The sequence below is a fragment of the Labrus mixtus genome, chromosome 3 (assembly GCF_963584025.1).
Source record: "Labrus mixtus chromosome 3, fLabMix1.1, whole genome shotgun sequence".
NCBI classification, from domain to species: Eukaryota; Metazoa; Chordata; class Actinopteri; order Labriformes; family Labridae; genus Labrus; species Labrus mixtus.
The window spans coordinates 30,724,114-30,741,530 of record NC_083614.1 but is presented as its reverse complement, the minus strand read 5'-3'; positions in this window follow the sequence as shown (position 1 = coordinate 30,741,530).

Here is a 17,417-nt window from a genome sequence, read left to right as displayed (position 1 = left end):
TGGATCATTCTTAAATGTCTTGTAGAAAATCAAATTCAACTGACATTTTTCACAACTTTTGATACGATCTTTTGATCCAAGAGAGAAAGAATATGGGACACTCCTTGGCATCTCTTTATGCCAGATTAGCCATTTTGTGTATGACATTTTTTAAGATACCAAATAAATCAACCTATTTATTTTAGCCTTCAAATAAATCTAAATATTTTACTCTTTATATGAATTTTCTGCATATTTCTTGTCCTCATATTTTTGCTCTTTAAGCCTTTTCGCTGTATTGGAAGTTTATTGGACCAAAACCTAGATTTGATATAGATATGACAGCTGATTGTTAAAAAAAAAGAAAGAAAAGAAATGCTAAATGCAGCAGTAAATATGCACGCAGAAACCCCTCGACCTGAACATGTATGTCAGTGTGACCGTGAGAGAGGAATCCTAAAGGAAGCTCGATAAAAGCAGAGTGACATGAAAATTACTGGGCGACAGAGGGAGAGAAAAAAAGGAGCAGGACTTCCCCCCCCCCCAACCCCATCTTCAGACCGATTTGTCACCGCGACAACCATCACCCCACCTTATTCTGGGATGTCCTGTAGTTATGTTCTTCAATTATGTCTCCCTCTTTAATGTCGCGGCTGCACATCCATATTTAGTCAAGCGCTGCAATTTTAGCTGCTGCGTTGAAATGCAACCGTCTCACCCCGGAATCAAAGGACAGATAGAGCGTCCTCAGGCACACGGACGAGAGAGAGAGAGAGAGAGAGAGAGAGAGAGAGAGAGAGAGAGAGAGAGAGAGATTTACATTTATTTCTATATTCTTCCAGGCTACATCTGCAATTTGAGCCACAACAGGGGGATTTTCAGCATGCCAAGCAACTTTCAAGGAAAATGTGAGGAATGGCAATTTGTCACTGAACATGAGATTTTATTTTCGTCTGCAGTGTAACCCCAGAAAATATATGCATCATTACAATAAGGACAGAGGGGACGAACAAGAGACTGAAAATCTGCTGCAACAATGATGTGTAAAGTGTAAAAAGAGGGTGAGAATTAAAGCTTTCTTACTGTTCAGAAGCTTTCTAGTAAATTTGTGCTTCAAACGTAAATGTTCACATAACACACCGAGAGAAGGTGACATGAAGACATCAGCCAATAAAAACCCAACATTTTTTGTTACTGCTCCAATTTTTAGTCCATAGAAAGGCCTAGTCCTCTCAAATGTGTTTAAATCTGTGTTAGTGAGCACCTCTCCTTTGGCAGAATAACCCATCCACCTGACAGGTGTGGCATAACAAGATGCTGATTAGACAGCATGAATATTGAATATTTAAGAGAACAATGTTTGGAAAGGATTTATTTTACATATTTAAAATGCATTTAAAATCATCGTTGTTAGACTAGCAGTTCAACGCTTCTCGCTGCCTTCAATGCGACATATTGCACAGCCTGACTTCATATTTTCTCTCATCTTAAATAGTGCAAAAGGGAGTTTTTTTTTTTTAAACAGGATTTTTTTTTTTTTTTTACTGCGTTGACGTATAGGAATCTTTTTCGACTTCATTGGACAGAACAGCTGATCAGTGACCGGAACTGCTGGGAGGAGAGAGCGGGGGATGAAATGCAGCAAAGGGCAGAGGTCGGATTTGAACCCACAGCCATTGCAATGAGGACTACAGCCTCTGATGTACATGGTACGTGTGACATAACCACTAGGTCATCTGGCACCTGGATGGAAATGATTTGTAACATACATTTTCATACTAAATAAATACTTTGACACAGTAGATAAATTATAAGGTCTTTCATATACACTGGTGAAAATCAGAAATGAAAAGGGACTATTCTTAATTTTATTACTTTTTAAATATTTTTGGGGGACTGGATTTATTACTTGACCAGCGTGGTTCAGATAAACAACTAAATATATTATTTTTTAAATAATTGAAAGCTTAACAGAGAGCAAAATATCCATCCAGTATAGTTGCATCAGTGGTATCAAGCAGCAGCTGGTATGAAAGAGAGAGAACGCTCTCGTGTAGAGAACGAAATGAACATCAAAGCGATCAGAACAATCAAATTCTTGAATTTATGGATGATAAAGTTTGAAGGGTTTAATTATTTGTCAATATTTGTCTCCTAAACTCAAACACACACACAAGTAGTCGAGGCCATGAGCCAAAAGAGGTGTTGAAGAATTGTGTTGCACGCAGAAGATCGTCCTAACAGGTATGACAGGATGACCTTTTAATCACACACACACACACACACACACACACACACACACACACACACACACACACACACACACATAAAAAGAGGGAGAGCACACAATGCGGGCTAAGTGCCAGACAATCAATCCGTCTCATCTTGTGAACATGAACATGTCTGCGTAGAGTTGCCAATATTTTGATTTACTGTTTGACACATGGTGTTCACAGAAGTTTGCCGGAGGTGTTCGAGAGGGCACAGCGCTTTGATTTTTCTGCCACAACCGTGGAGACACGTCAGAGCTACTGTTCATTTCGTTAAATTAAGGCGATAAGAATACTGAGGTTATGTGAGGTATAGGATAACATAAAAAAAGACAATTCACAGTGTGACGATCATATGCTGGATGGGTTTCCGTTTCAAATGTGAACACATCTTTTTTGTTTTTGGAACATGTTTTAATCATGAGGGGCGGCTGTGGCTCAGTTGGTAGAGTCATCGTCTCACCGGAAGGTCGAGGGTTCGATCCCCAGCTTGATCAACATGTCTGATGTGTCCTTGTGCAAGACACTTAACCCCACATTGCTCCCGCTGCTTTGTCGGCGGTGTATGAATGGGATTAGTTACTTCTGATGGATGATACTACATAACGACCTCCACCATCAGGGTGTGAATGTGTAGGTGTGACCTGAGGTGTAAAAGAGCTTTGAGTAAAAGCGCTCTACAAGCTCAAGTCCATGAACCTGTTTTCGCTGTTTGATTTTATGTTTCTCCTCTAACTGAATGTCAGGTTTGTAGGTAAAAGTTGATTTTTGTTTCATTCAGAGGACGTTACAATTTCAAAGAATGATCTAAAAAAAGGATCCGCTGACGTTGTATCCTATCAGGTTTACATAAACGTCCTGGTTTGACAGGATCAATCTCTTCATGGTCGACAACTTAGAAGGACTAATCGATGTTTAATGTTTTTGTCAGTTTGTGAACAGTTGTAGGCTTACCAGCTAAGATTTTTATTTTTGGAGCTCTACCAATCCAGTGTCTCTACCAACAGCGAGAGTCATTCCAATCTTTCCTTATAGATTGTCCCGTCTGTTTACAGTACGACATGTGGTCCGAGGTATTCAAAGCCCCCAAATCAGGCACACTTAAAAGACAGCAACATACATCAAAAATAGCAACATGCATCGAGACGTAGTGTGGCAGGCTGTTTTTACCCCATTCTCCTTCCTGTCACTCATGTAGACATGAACAAGGAAGGAGGGAAGCTTGGGGTCGGCCCTATGTTCCCACATTTCTAAGATTTTTTTTTTGCTGCGCTTCATTCGACTGATCTGACCGGAAGCTAGTCGATGCGAGGCCTCTGTGCTACTTAGTTTAGTTTGTTTATTAGAAAGGACAATGTGCACTTACATTAAATGTTTGCAATAAACAAAGAGCACCAGATTTAGCTAAAAGCTACATTTCCTCTGTAGTCCATCGCTACTGGATAATAGGTTGGGTGTAATTGGCTACCAAATTGGGAGAAAGGGGGGAAAAAATCTGATACAAATTTATGAAAAAGGAAATGTGGGAACATGGGCACGCTCCCGGGAGCTTGACAAGGTCCTTCAAGAAAATGTGTTTGATTTTCTTTCGCTTTCCTCACTCAACAGAGAGTGTAAGCTTGTTTTTCAAAGTTGAGATGGTGTTACATTAAAAAAAAAAATCCATATCCGTGACTGAAATGTGCCTTGACTTGAAAACAAAAGTCAAAGTTAACTTTCAGTCCCACCATCAACTCAAACTCTGATCTCTTTGGTGAACGTCCCCGTAATGTTTTGACCCACTCGTCACCTCCGTCAGTCACCTTTGATTCTCTTTGTACCACATCACTAGAATTACTATACATCACTATTTGTCTTTTTTTTTCAGGCTGCTGGCACTAGCTTTTCTGTTCTATCAAAATAAAAATTAGTTGTTAAGAGATTGTGATCATTTCTGATACTTTTGTGTGATCATATAGAGACGTTTTTCTCTCATTACAGAGCCTCAGCTTCAGGTTCAACATATCCACCATTACATCCTAATACTGCATGTGGGACAGATTATTGTAGTTGTCAATACAAGTAATACATCTTGTCTAGATTTTATCTTGATGTGAGACACTGGTTAAGTGTAGACTTGGCCTACACACACACACACACACACACACACACACACACACACACACATACGTATGTAAATGTGTCTGTAGCTGTGACTGCCAACTAAATCTCAGTCAGATTGTATCTGGATATGAAACTTTTGTAATGGGAAATAAGGCCAAAGATATCATGGTCAACCCCATCATGTTTGTAAGATCCACTTTGACCAACATCAGAGAAACAATCTGGCACTGGGTAGGTAGATCAGGCCCCTGGTAGACGTTAGGAGTGTTGGGTAACGTCACTACTATTTGTTGTAACTAGTAACCAATAAGTTACTTTCCAGATAAATTAACACTGTTTTAATTACTGACATTTAAAAGCACTCGTTACTTTATGTAAAACAGCCGACACGAGCGGGCGAGGTTACACTTACGTCAGCACAGTAGCATCCAGGGAGAAAGAACATTGCGCAATTTAAAAAAAAAAAAAACACACACACAGACAGGTGATCTTTCAGCCGTGAGCTTTCTGTCTCAGATATAACAACATTATTTCCCTCTGCTCGAGTCAAACGAGAAGAGTATAGCAGTGACTTGTAGTCTGTGCAGGAGGGACATTTTTTTCTCACAAGAAGGAAACACGGAGCTAAACAACAACACGTTTCTAGAGAGCACCTTGGCTGTCTGATGCATGTTTCTCTTCTTCCCTCATTTCCTGTCTCTCTACAGCTTCCCAATCAATAAAGAGATACAGCAACACAACCCTCCTTTTTTTATTAAATTCATGTCAACAGTAAAAATCACCACTGTCTCCTTTTTCAATTGATTCTGTAATTGCTAGTTGCAGAGAAACAAGAGAAATGTAGTTAAAGGATAAGACAATCTAAGGTCCCCGGTCAGAATAGAACCAGGGGTGTTGTAGTTATTTGATCCATATTAGACATTAAACATTTTATTGGGTTTTATTTGTCAGGTAAGAACTTCGCATGAATAGTAATTTACTCAACTGGGGTATAATCCTATAAAAAAAAAATAAAAAAACACTTTGTACTCAGCTCATGAAAAAGTCACTTAATTAGCATTTGAGTGTCATTGTGAAAGTTCAAACACATATCAGACAGCTGGATGCAAAGTGCAGCTCATCAAGTTCCACTTTTAACACACCTGCTGCATTGTTGCTTCCCCCTGCAGGGTGGGTAGTTCGGGGGCACGGCTGGAAAGCGACAACAATACCACTCAGGAACTGTTAAATCTGTCAGTAGCTGGAAATCTCCTGCCAGCTATCATGGCAAGGAGCCCATCTGATCTACTGAAGGACTACTTTGACACAATGTTTGCTACTGAACAGACCTTGCTGCTAAATCAAAACCGCAGAGTTAAGCAGTTATTAATAAGACAATCATTTTTAAAGACATATCTGTAAAAACTTTGATATCCGATCAAAGTAAAGGCATTAACGTAGACCACAGAGGTAACTTCAAAAGAAACAGACTGACAATAACTCAGCTTTGTTTTTTTCACATTGTAGGCTGAAATCAAAGGGGGATTATGTAATCGAGTGATAAGGTGCTCGGAGGCGAAAACACCCAGAGGAAGCTAATTTATTGGCGCGCTGTCGTGTTGGAATGGAAAAATAAAAAACAGCAAACCTTTTGGTTCCCTTCCTCTCTGCAGCACCTGGGTCTGGAGAGTCCGACCTGTTTCACCTGGACCTGCAGAGGGCAAACAAAGAGTGTGTGTTTAAAAGAGAGCCAGAACTAGATTTGAGGAATAAAAGACAGTTTTCGATATAGAATGTATGTGGTCAGTCCCAACAGAGAAGTGAAAATATATCTTATTCCTGGCTTAAAGGCTTTATATGTGATTTTTTTGATCCAGCAGATGTCGCCCTTGAGCACCAGCATGAAACCAAAACAACTCACGCTGCATTGTTGTGTTAGCATGCTAATGCTAGCGATCTTTATTATGCTCGTATCTTCACACCGCATGTAAATTTACCTGAAATGAGCGTGATCTAGAAACACAGTTAAGCAGTGAGTACAGTATGTTATTCTTCTTTTCTCTAGTCCCTCAATTAAACAACTTTTATACGCTGAGGGGAGGAGTCAGCCGGCCGTCCTGGCGATGTAAACAAAGTGAAGATAGGACTCTGAAAACTCTGAAAACATCACAGACAGTGGGACTCGGGTGTTACACCCATTGTAGACAGTCATGACTCACAGAGTTATTTTCAGAGGAGATACTTGATTTATATTATATTTAAGTGTGAAAAATCACATATAAAGACTTAAATACATTTTACTCTGAAGAGCCACTTTAAGCATCTTTGTTTGAGGAAACATGACAAAAAAAAGGGAATTAAAAACCCGTTTTCCCTTCTTGTTCTACTTCATGAAAATGCACCCAAACTGCATTTGAAGCTCAACCTCTGCAGCTCCAACATTCAAACCCACAGAACAGTTTTTATGAGTTCCTGATCCTGGTTCTACTCAGAGTACAGGAATATATATACGGTATATTTCTGTGAAATTATTTTTTTTTCCTCAAAAAAGTCTTGAACGACAAAGTGAGCGTTGTTCACTCTGGAGACAGAGAACGACTGCTCACGTTCAGAGAGGTACTGAGACTTGACGAGTACTGTGTTGATCAGATATGCAGCGCACGGCAGTGATGCAGTCTTCAACACGCTGATCATGTACAGACTGTTTCACTTTGAGTCCCTATTTTCTTAAGTCACTTGAACTGTGTCGGACTCTGCAGCACAGGGTCTTATAGCTGGTGTTTTGCACAGGTTGTTTTAGACGTGCAGAGCAAGTTATCATGGCTAATTACCCCAGTAAACAAACCACCTTCCTAGCTCTGAAAAACCCAGAGTTTACCTCGTGGTTAACTTTCTGACAGCAAAATCTGCTTCTTAGTACAGACCTCTGTGTTTGACTGTGATGCAAAAACAATACTAATTCAAATTCCTTTAAAAAACGAGAGACAATTAGAGTACTTTAAAACCTGCTGTACAACAGATGAGTTCACGCAGTACATGAACCTATGTCTGCTTGCATGTTCTTATACACATACACACACACTCACACACACGCAATGTAAGCACACACACACACACACACACACTCGGGCAGGTGGTGTTTTTTGCCTGAGAGGGAGTGTTCAGCTCCGTGACTGACAGGCTGTTAGTTATTAGGGTTTGGTCATGGTTATGGTTCTGTTGACTGATGTCAGAGTGAAGGAACACACCTTGTACTAAATATATATCACACACCTGCTTTCACACACACGCACACATGCACAGTATGCATGGGACACATGTGAATACAGAAAAAAAAAAAACATCCACACAGTTTTATCTGCATAACTAGCATGCATGCTAAATGAACTCTACTCTAACAAACATGACCTCTGACCTTCAGTAAACACCATACCTGTTTCCCTTTAAGACACACAGAGGAGCACATGGCATGCAGAAACTGCAAAGCACCAGGAAATGTTTTTTTTTTTCTTTTTTTTATTCACATGAACTTGATGCTGGGAATCATTTCTAACATTTGAAAGGTCAAACAGAAAATTTACATCACGCTCCAAAATAGGAATTTAATTTGTTTTTGCTTACCTGTGTGTCGCTCAAGGTGTCACAATTCACGCTCCCCGCTTTTCAGATTTAAACAATCATCTGCAAGGTTACTGCGACCCTCTCTATTGTGGAATGAAATTACATCTGTGCTCAGTGTCTCTCATAGTCACCTAAGTATTTCAAGGTGATGTGTCTTATTCCTCTGAGCCGTACAACATTGTTCAATTATATTCAGTTGCACTTGTAATCTATCTTTTTTTCACATTTATATTTGTGCAAATGGATCGTAGTCCTTGATTGTACACCTGAAGAGGTCTGACTGGACCTCGAGCTTTCTATCGTACACCGGCGATCTGATTTCTAAAGAAGACTTATAAAGTAAAAGAGGAAAAGAAGACAAGGTCAGGGTGTCCAGGTGGAATCTGAATCTAACTTTTGTTTAAACTGGAATCATTTACTTTTTTTATTAAAATCCTAAATGTACAGGATTTTCAACATGGAATTGTTTCCCAGATTCAAAATACGCAACTGGGAAACGAAAAGGTTCAAGGTACTGATAAATGAGCTGTTTCTAAAGAGGTCGCCATGTAAAGCAAAAAACAGAAAATATCTGTGTGAGCCAAAATAAGATTCATAGATTTATATTTTCTACAAAACGACTTTTAAAAAATCACTTATTAGAACAACACACTGTACAAAGGTTCAGAGGGACCTAAACGTTGTGAATTTTTCCATTAAATTGGTGATGCCGAGCAAGAGTAGTGCAGGTTTTTTTCTTTTAAATGTGATAGTCTGATGTCCTTCATGAGGACGTTGGATATGCAAACACCTCCTTCAAAAATGTACCTTTAGATCTAAATATTCCCCATTGTCATTTTCTACCATAATCCACAGTATTACCATTGGATCTGCAGAGCCCCTCTGCACCTTTAAGAAAAAGCTAAAGACCCAGCTCTTTCATGAATACCTACTAACTTAATGATGATGGTCTCCATATTATTGATGATGATGATGGTAATGACGATGGTTTTTGTTTGATAACGACGACTTATAAGATGGTTTCTATACTGATTAGAGCTCTCAAGAACTGCCCTCAATGTTGTGCTTTGCCTCTGGTCACTTCCCGTCCTTTCAGTCAATAGCGTGTCTTTCTCTGTGGTCTTTTTTTCACAATGGAGGGAGAAAAACACTACGACTTCTTCAAAAATCAAGTGAAAGAGCACACACAAAAACTCATCACAAGTGGTTTGCATTCTACTATATAAGCAGTGTAATCTTCTTGATGTGCGGCACCACAGGGACTCAAATACTGTTTTGAACTTTTGGTATTGCTTACACTTTTGGCTCCGTGAAAAGCAGCAATGTATACCTACTTTCTTTGCTCCCAAGTGGTGACAAATGTATTACTGATTAATCCAGCTTTAAGATAGAAAAGATGAAAAAGCTGAAAGATTTTGCAGAGCTTGCAGCAGGAGGAAACTTGCAAATCATTTCTAAATTTAGACAATAAAATAGAACAACAGGCTGCATTGGGTGAGGACACCACCACTGCAACTTCTGCATGTTCTCATTCATCAACAGTGTAGAAGTGCTCCTGTTGAGCGTCATGAACAACACTTAAAAAAATCAGCTTAAAATCACGCAGCAAATTCAGAAAAAGAAAAAACAGGAAAAGAAGCACTATCTCAACTTCCTCAATCCGTTTAATTTAATATCTTGGCCTGATGCCCGACTGTATTGATAAAAAAAAAAAGTTGTCCTTCATGTTAGCTGTTGACGTTAGCATGATGAACAAGATACAGACACAATGAAAACAGAGTGGCAGCCGAACGCTGTGACTGAATGGTGTAGCTGTGACAAAGAACTCGAACACACAAATGTTTGCGGCCCCCGATAGCAGAAAAAATAAATGACTTAAGATGATAATGAGTGTGACTCGGGAGATAGTTTATTTGTTTAAACACACACACACACACTATCTCTCTCTCACAGACTCAAACTCGAGAACGACACACACACTCGATGAGAATAAAACAGAGATAAACGCATGCTCACTACACTCAATTAATAGAATTGCTTGAAATCCGTCATGCAATTACCAAACGCTAAATCACTGCCCTTTAAAGATACCGTAATGGTGACTACTAGCTTTTCTCAAAACAGATAGCAGCGTTGTCTTGATAGATGCTGGGGAACAATACCAAAAATCATTTCCCCTTAATTATCTCCTCTGGAACTAATGTTGCAGATATGTGTGTGAATTAATTATTGGAGCTCGATATAAGAGAGAGAGCAGCATTATCCGCCACAATCTTTTTTTTTTTTTTTTTCCCCCCACTCTGCATTCATTAAGGCGAAGGCAACTGTCAGTCACTCCACGAGACAAAACCCTGATTTCCAGAAATCAAATTAGCGCTGAAAACAGAAAAGAGAGGAGGGGACGGAGGAATCAACAAAAGACAGCAGAGACCTTATTGTGAGCTGCGATGAGCGACACGCTGCGGGGAGAGGGAACGTTTTTCTTTTCTTTAATTTGTCGTGTTTCATTTTTGTTTTTTCCCTCTTTCCCGTATAGGCAGTGTTAACGTGGGTTTGGGGGTCGGCTTCTTTTCAGTTTATCGCTCCGTCTTTAGCAGCTTGGCGTTATGGACATGGACCTTGTAACCGTCCCAGCACACACACAAAAACACACTTTGTAATGAAGGTCCACCACAGTGCAGGTGTTACACCCCTGAATAAGGAGAGAAATAATCACGAGTGATTCAGTTGTGTTTCCTCATCAAGAGCGTTTAGTGTAAAGATTTACATGTTTACAGAAATATAACAATGTACAAAAGTACACATTTACAACATCTTTCACATTTCAGACTGAATAGCGGTGGAGGTAGGATATACACCTTTTCCTTTTACAAATAATAACAAACAGTATTTTCCTGCAATAAATCTTTTCCTCACACATTTCTTTTAAGCATCAAATATATAAGTCTTAAACTCATATTGAGCTAATAAAAGTGCACGAGTCCAACCACATAAGACAATGAAACAACTTAAACACATCCTCACTCCTGTGAAACAGAAGACGACACACAGAAGACTACACAGAAGACGACACACAGAAGACGACACAGAAGACGACACACAGAAGACGACACACAGAACACGCCGCGGCGCAGCTACGCGTTGTGTCGTGGCTCCGAGCACGGGCTCGTATGCTAGCAAACTTACTGTTCTGAAACTTAACTTTAAACTTACTCAAACATCGAAATGACTTAGTCATGAAACTCTTTACTTGTTAGTAAGTTATTTCGGACATGTTAGCTGTGTTTATGACCATTAACATACCTGGATAAGGAGAGAAATAATCACGAGAGTGACTCAGTTGTGTTTCCTCATCAAGAGCGTTTAGTGTAATGAGGAGAACGCCGCGATTTCTCCTGGTATGTGGGCGGAGACAAAAGCAATCGCTCCCAGATAATCTAACTCAGACAAGTCAGTAGATCACAGATACACATCAACAAATCTTACTTTTAACAATAAAGAATGAACTAAATCATGTCTATTAAACATTTTAGCATCTTTAACCTTTTCTTTTAACATAAAACTGATATTTAAGCATTTTAACTTATTTATACTTTTTAATCACTCTCTATACAACTTCTTGTGTCTATGCAACGTTTTTATCCACAATCAATTATTTAACCCTGTAACAGATCATGAACTCTGTGTTTTATTCTTAACTGTAAGCGCATTCCTTTTTAACAAGTCACACAGGCAGTCTTCATGGGCAGCTAAGAACCTCCTGTCTCTTCGGTGAATGTCATTAATGGAGGATTTCCAGGTACTAAGCCCTGAGGTCCTCCTCTATCTTTCAGACGTCCCTGCAGCAAGACATCGCCCGTTCAGCCCCTCTTGTAATTTTTTGGATTCAGGGCTTTCATATATTATAGGCCGGGATTTCCCAAGCGCTAAGCCAGCACTATCTACAATTTTAAGCACAGGCAGAACCAGGTATTCCTCACTTAAGAGTCGGTCAATCTCAATTAAACCTGGAATATCTGGACAGGCTGCTGCTCTACATGAGTCTACATCAGGTGAGGATTTTAAGACATCCTAAGATGGCCAGTTCCCCCCTCCTTTTCTTTCTCTGGATTTGGACTCATTCCTTATATGGCTTCACTTACATCAGTGAAGACAAGTCTAACTTATAGAAAGTATCACTTCTATGATTTCACCTTAAAATTATTTGATGGAAATATTCAAGATAAAGTAAAGGTTTGTGGAACCCGTTTAGTATAAGTGAACATGTTTTTTTTGCATCCTTATTCACAGATCCATCTGTAAGGATTAGCCCAGATATTGTCCAGCTATTTCTTGCTCAGAAACTTCAAGTAGTCGACATTATTTCTGGTGCAAACCAATATACTGTACCTACTAGAGCCTGACCGATTAATTGGCCAGCAGATTATATCAGCTGATATTAGCGTATCAGTATCAGCCAACCGTAAGCCCGGTACGCCCTTACAATTAGAAAAGCTCAGCAGACCATGGAGGATCCACTCCATCACAACAGACAAGGCTCGATTTTAAATCACCGCCAGCTCAACGATCTGTGATCCAGGAAAAAACAGACTGATAAAACCTTTTCACACATAACGGATATCTCCTGATAAACTCCGGAGATTTGTCTACCCGGAGGTTCTTTAGTCTGTGTGAACGCAAACAGCCGCATTTTTCACGCGGTCTTTACCCGGAGTTTCTCCGGCCAGACTCCTAGTATTTTATCTGCAGAAAGTCCGAGTGAGCTGACGTCTGAACGCTGCAGCATATACTCCAGAGATTTCAACTCGAGCCAATAGAAAGAGAATGACGTTTATATACAGTGACTGCATAAAGTGTCTGCACGCGACCACTACGATCTCCGTGCTCTAATTAAACGTCTGCATTCTGTTTTCTGTTCCTCAGTATGTTGTTCTCCTCTCTTTTCTGGATGTTGTCATTCCATTGGATTACACATAGCATTGATATAAAGACAGATATTCTCATTATAACGTCGTGTAGCGGACTCTGTTGCTTCGGCCGCTACTTCCACGTTGTTTATTTACGTCACGTCTTACCTCAGGACTCCTTTAGGGGGTGAGTACGGTTATGAACACATTGAACATTGTGGTATATTATGTATTTAATGACTGGCCAGTTACCCACGGGAATGGTGTGTTTTTCATTAATAGGGAACTGTTGATATAACGGTAATCATATCAATCGGCAGAAAGAAGTCGGGATCTTTTAACATTGGTCTGTTTACCGTCAAGAAAAGGGAGGGAGGATACATCAGGGGAAAGCAAGAGAGGTCAAAACACATGAAAAGCTTCAACAACAATATCTACAAAACTGTAGATGGTGAAGTTAACACTTGGAACACGAGATGAGCTACGGAGAGGTTTAAAGATGGTGATGAGAAAATGTCAACAGACTTTGACTTTGCCAAGGAAGAAAAGCTCCGTCAGGTGCTGTGTTGACTTTTTCTCACTTCACCATCAGTGGAAATGTTCAGTTTCACGAGTGTGAAATCTGCCAGGGAGAGCGCATATGAAAACGTCTGAAGAGTTAACCGGACCTAGCTATGGACTGAAAAGTTCATCACACTCATAATGATTTGTTTCTTGATTTAAGAACAGCTCTTTTTCTTGGACACAGAGATGTTTACTTATTCAGTCATTATATCCAAACCTTAAGTGTTTCCGCTACTCATGTTTCATTTTGCACTATACCTCCATACAGCCTCTTCTGTGCCAGTGCGTCCCAACTGGTCTCGCCTCAGGACTCACCACCAACTCTTTAATAACAAATACCGACCCAAATTTCCGATATTTTTCAACCAATGACATTTTTTTTATGAAAAATGGTGCAGTTTGGACCTCAGACGGTTCAAAACATATAACAGAACAAAGAGATGAAACAAAACAAACATGTTTTAAAAGTGATTTTTAGACTTTTGGACACTGAAAACGACTCCAAAAGCCACTTTTGGGTCCCGTCCCACTAGTTGGGAAACACCGTTCTACGCCTTTACAGATCAATGTTGCAGTTTTTTTTTTTTTTATATAATCTCTTTCATATATACTCCTTTTTTTACAGGTTGAACAAAAACATATGTGGAGGATCAGCAGGTGTGTGACAGATGTTCCATGTCAAGCGACCTGTAAGCTACTGGATGTCTGAATTTCCCTTCGGGTCAAAATCAATCAATCTATCTAAAGAGAAAGATCAGACTACTTTCTAAAAGCAAAGGTTATTGTTCAGTGAATGGGTGTTAAAAGCTAAATGGAACGCCGACACCGCGAGCAGGACGCGTCTTGTCTCACTCTTAAGACATAATTAGCAAAACCATCATAACATCTGTCGCAGCAGCTGTAAAGTAAACAGGATTATCATCAAGTGCCTTCTCGTTAATGACCACAGAGCTGTGATAACTCCTAACATCAATCAAACACACACACACACACACGTTCATCAGTGTGTCATCCATCACACTGCTCTGTCAGAGTTCAACCAATGTCAGCCAGTCAGGGAGATAAGGCCTGACATCACAGGGTGGGCCTCTCTTTACTCTGTTTGTGTGAGTGTTACCGTCATCTCTCTGATCTTGTTATCAATGTGCTAATGCCTGCTTAGATTACGCCATAACACTTCACACACGAGGAGGTCAATAATAATCGTAATCAGAGGAAAATGTATTTGAGTGGGCGATTGTGGGGTCACTTTTAGTTTTTTTATGTGCATAAAGCAACGAAGCCAGACTGGAAACACAAACTGGAAAATGGAGGATTTAAGGGTCTTATATTTGTGCATGCTTAAACACCAAAATGAGTCATATCTATAAACATATAGATTCCCTATTACTGCAGCACAAAGCAGCTTCCCTCTGCAGGTGGAAAGCAGGATTAAACAGCAGAGAGAGAGAGAGAGAGAGAGAGAAATGTGAAAAAAAATAGATAACAATAGTAATAGTAAAAAAATAAATAAAGAGGGTGCTCGGTTGTTGAGCGTCAGCGTTCAAATGAAGACATGGCAGCACATTTCCATATGAACAAGGCACAGGTAGAAACACACAGATATATGCAACAACTTACAGTGTACGCAAAGTCACAACAACACACACCCTCCACATACACACTTCACCTTTAGCACACACTCCATCATCCACTTACCCCCCTCGCTCGTTCCACCTTGCAAACGCATGCATGCACACACACCCTCGTCTCTCGACACACACCTTCCATCCCCCCCCTTCATTAATACTTTCCTTTCTAAAGCTAAGGAGAAAGCTCTCCAATTATAAGCGACTCCTCAGCAGACGGGCTCAGCGCTGCATTTATTAGGAGCTCATTTGGCTAAGCGGGGGCTAAACACAGTGCACCGCAGAGAGGCGGGGGGGGGGGGGGGAGGAAGACGCACCCTCTCTCTCTCTGTGTGACATTAAAGGGAACATCCCTGTATATTCTGTCCTAATCCAAACTGATTTGAGATGGCATAGGGAGGGGGGGTTTTGAGAAGCAGCGCTGGATTATTTGTTTGTGATGGGGGGGTGGGGGGGGCCGGAATGCCTCGGCTCCCACAGATTTACCATCTTATACCGTCTCTCAGCTCTTAATCGCCTCTCTTTCCCCAAACACAACCCATTTACAGTTCAAAGCGGCAGAGCCTATATCTATCGCCGGCTATATTATGATTAGTATTAATATCATCACCGTATTCAAGGCTGAGAAGTCTCAGAGGGGTGGATGAGGGAGGGGGGGGGGGGGGGGGATCACAACAATACTGTTGCTGCCCAAATATGGCGGCTTGCTGTTTGAAAGCATGACCTTAGCGAGGAGACGTTTTTTTTTTTTCGCTTTAATCAGCGCTGCAGCTTTGCCTGGTTCGGAGGGTTAGAGGTGTTACTCAGCACTTTTACAGATGCTTCCCCCCCCCTCCCCATGTTGGAAATACAACTGTTTGAATTTCATATTTCATCCAGGTGACCTTGAAGCAGAAAAAGTACGGTGAACAGATTTTTTTAATAGTAAGTAACCTTGGTAGTTAAAATGAATAAATCAAATCGTTTTCTGTGTAAATATAAAACTCAAGTGTAACAGGAGATCTCTCAGCCATTCAGGTTACCCAAAGACATGAAGAAGAGGAAGAAGCCATACTTTTCACTCTGTTGTTGAACATACTACACACACACATAGGCCAGGAAATGCAATCGCAACGTGTACACCGCAATAGTCATATCACAGGACGTGCGATGCCAAGTGTGACCTGAAGCACGTCGGGCTGCCACTTTTCTGTGAACATCTCCGTGCTCCCTACCCACACTATGTCACGGTTGTCGGAAAACAAGGAGAGGTGGACCCAAGTGCAGAATAACAAAAGACTATTTAATTAAAACAAAAAAGGCAACAAAAACTTACAATGAAAATTCCCAAACTGAAAAATCCCAAAAAAAGGGTAAAAACAGGAAGCGACGAGGAATCAATAGGGAGCACGAGTAAAACTTACACCTGACAACTAATACACACATACGACAATGAACTGACACAGGAGGGAAGAAACACAGAGACTAAATAGACACAGGGGTAATCAAACACAGGTGAGAAATAATGACACAGGTGAAGACAATGAGGGCAATCACACTGGAGGGAAACACACACAATAAACACAAGACAAGAAACACTGAAGACACTGTAGAATGAAACATCAAGAAACACTAGAACATAGAGGGAAAAGAATGAGACCTAAACGATAAATACATCTAAACTGTGAAAAACAAAACTAAACAGATTAAATCATGACACACTACTTCAACGCTGTCTTCTTCTCACTGAGACGCTGCATGGAGATGACATGTTTCCTGAACCATGGGGGACAGTGTGCATCCATGGTTTAACAAATTGTGTCACTGCAACCAACCCCCAGGGGCGTGCCACCCCAAAATCCTTAACTATGATTGGCTATTTGCTTCTCCAGAGGTGGGTCTCAACAGGCAGCTCATAGTTTTCTAGTGTGCAAAAGTTTGTTTGCAGTTTTTTTGTAAAAACTCTAAATTGTGACTTTGGACATCCAACTTTTTCGAGGGCTTGAAGAATTAAGCTTTAGAAGATGTATATGCTGCCATTATCTTGTGCTACCTAAAAAGTCGATGTGATTAGTGCAGACAGAAGAGGTAAATCGAGGCTTTTCATTCACATGTGTGCAAACAAACTTCAGCCCACAAGTCAGTGCTCTGCCAAAAAGTCTGGACACGCCCCTGACCTGCCCAACTGAAGTAAATGCTAAAGTCCATGACAAACATGGTCAGACAAAAAACAAAACCATCAATTATGTTAGCACCTGGAAATAAGATGGAAATAAATAGTTGATTCAGGAAATTTTCGTCATTTTAGAGAAAATCTTAATCAGAGGAATAGAGCGGACAAACATAGAGGTAAAGTAAGAGGAGAGTGATAAAAAAAAAACACAGAT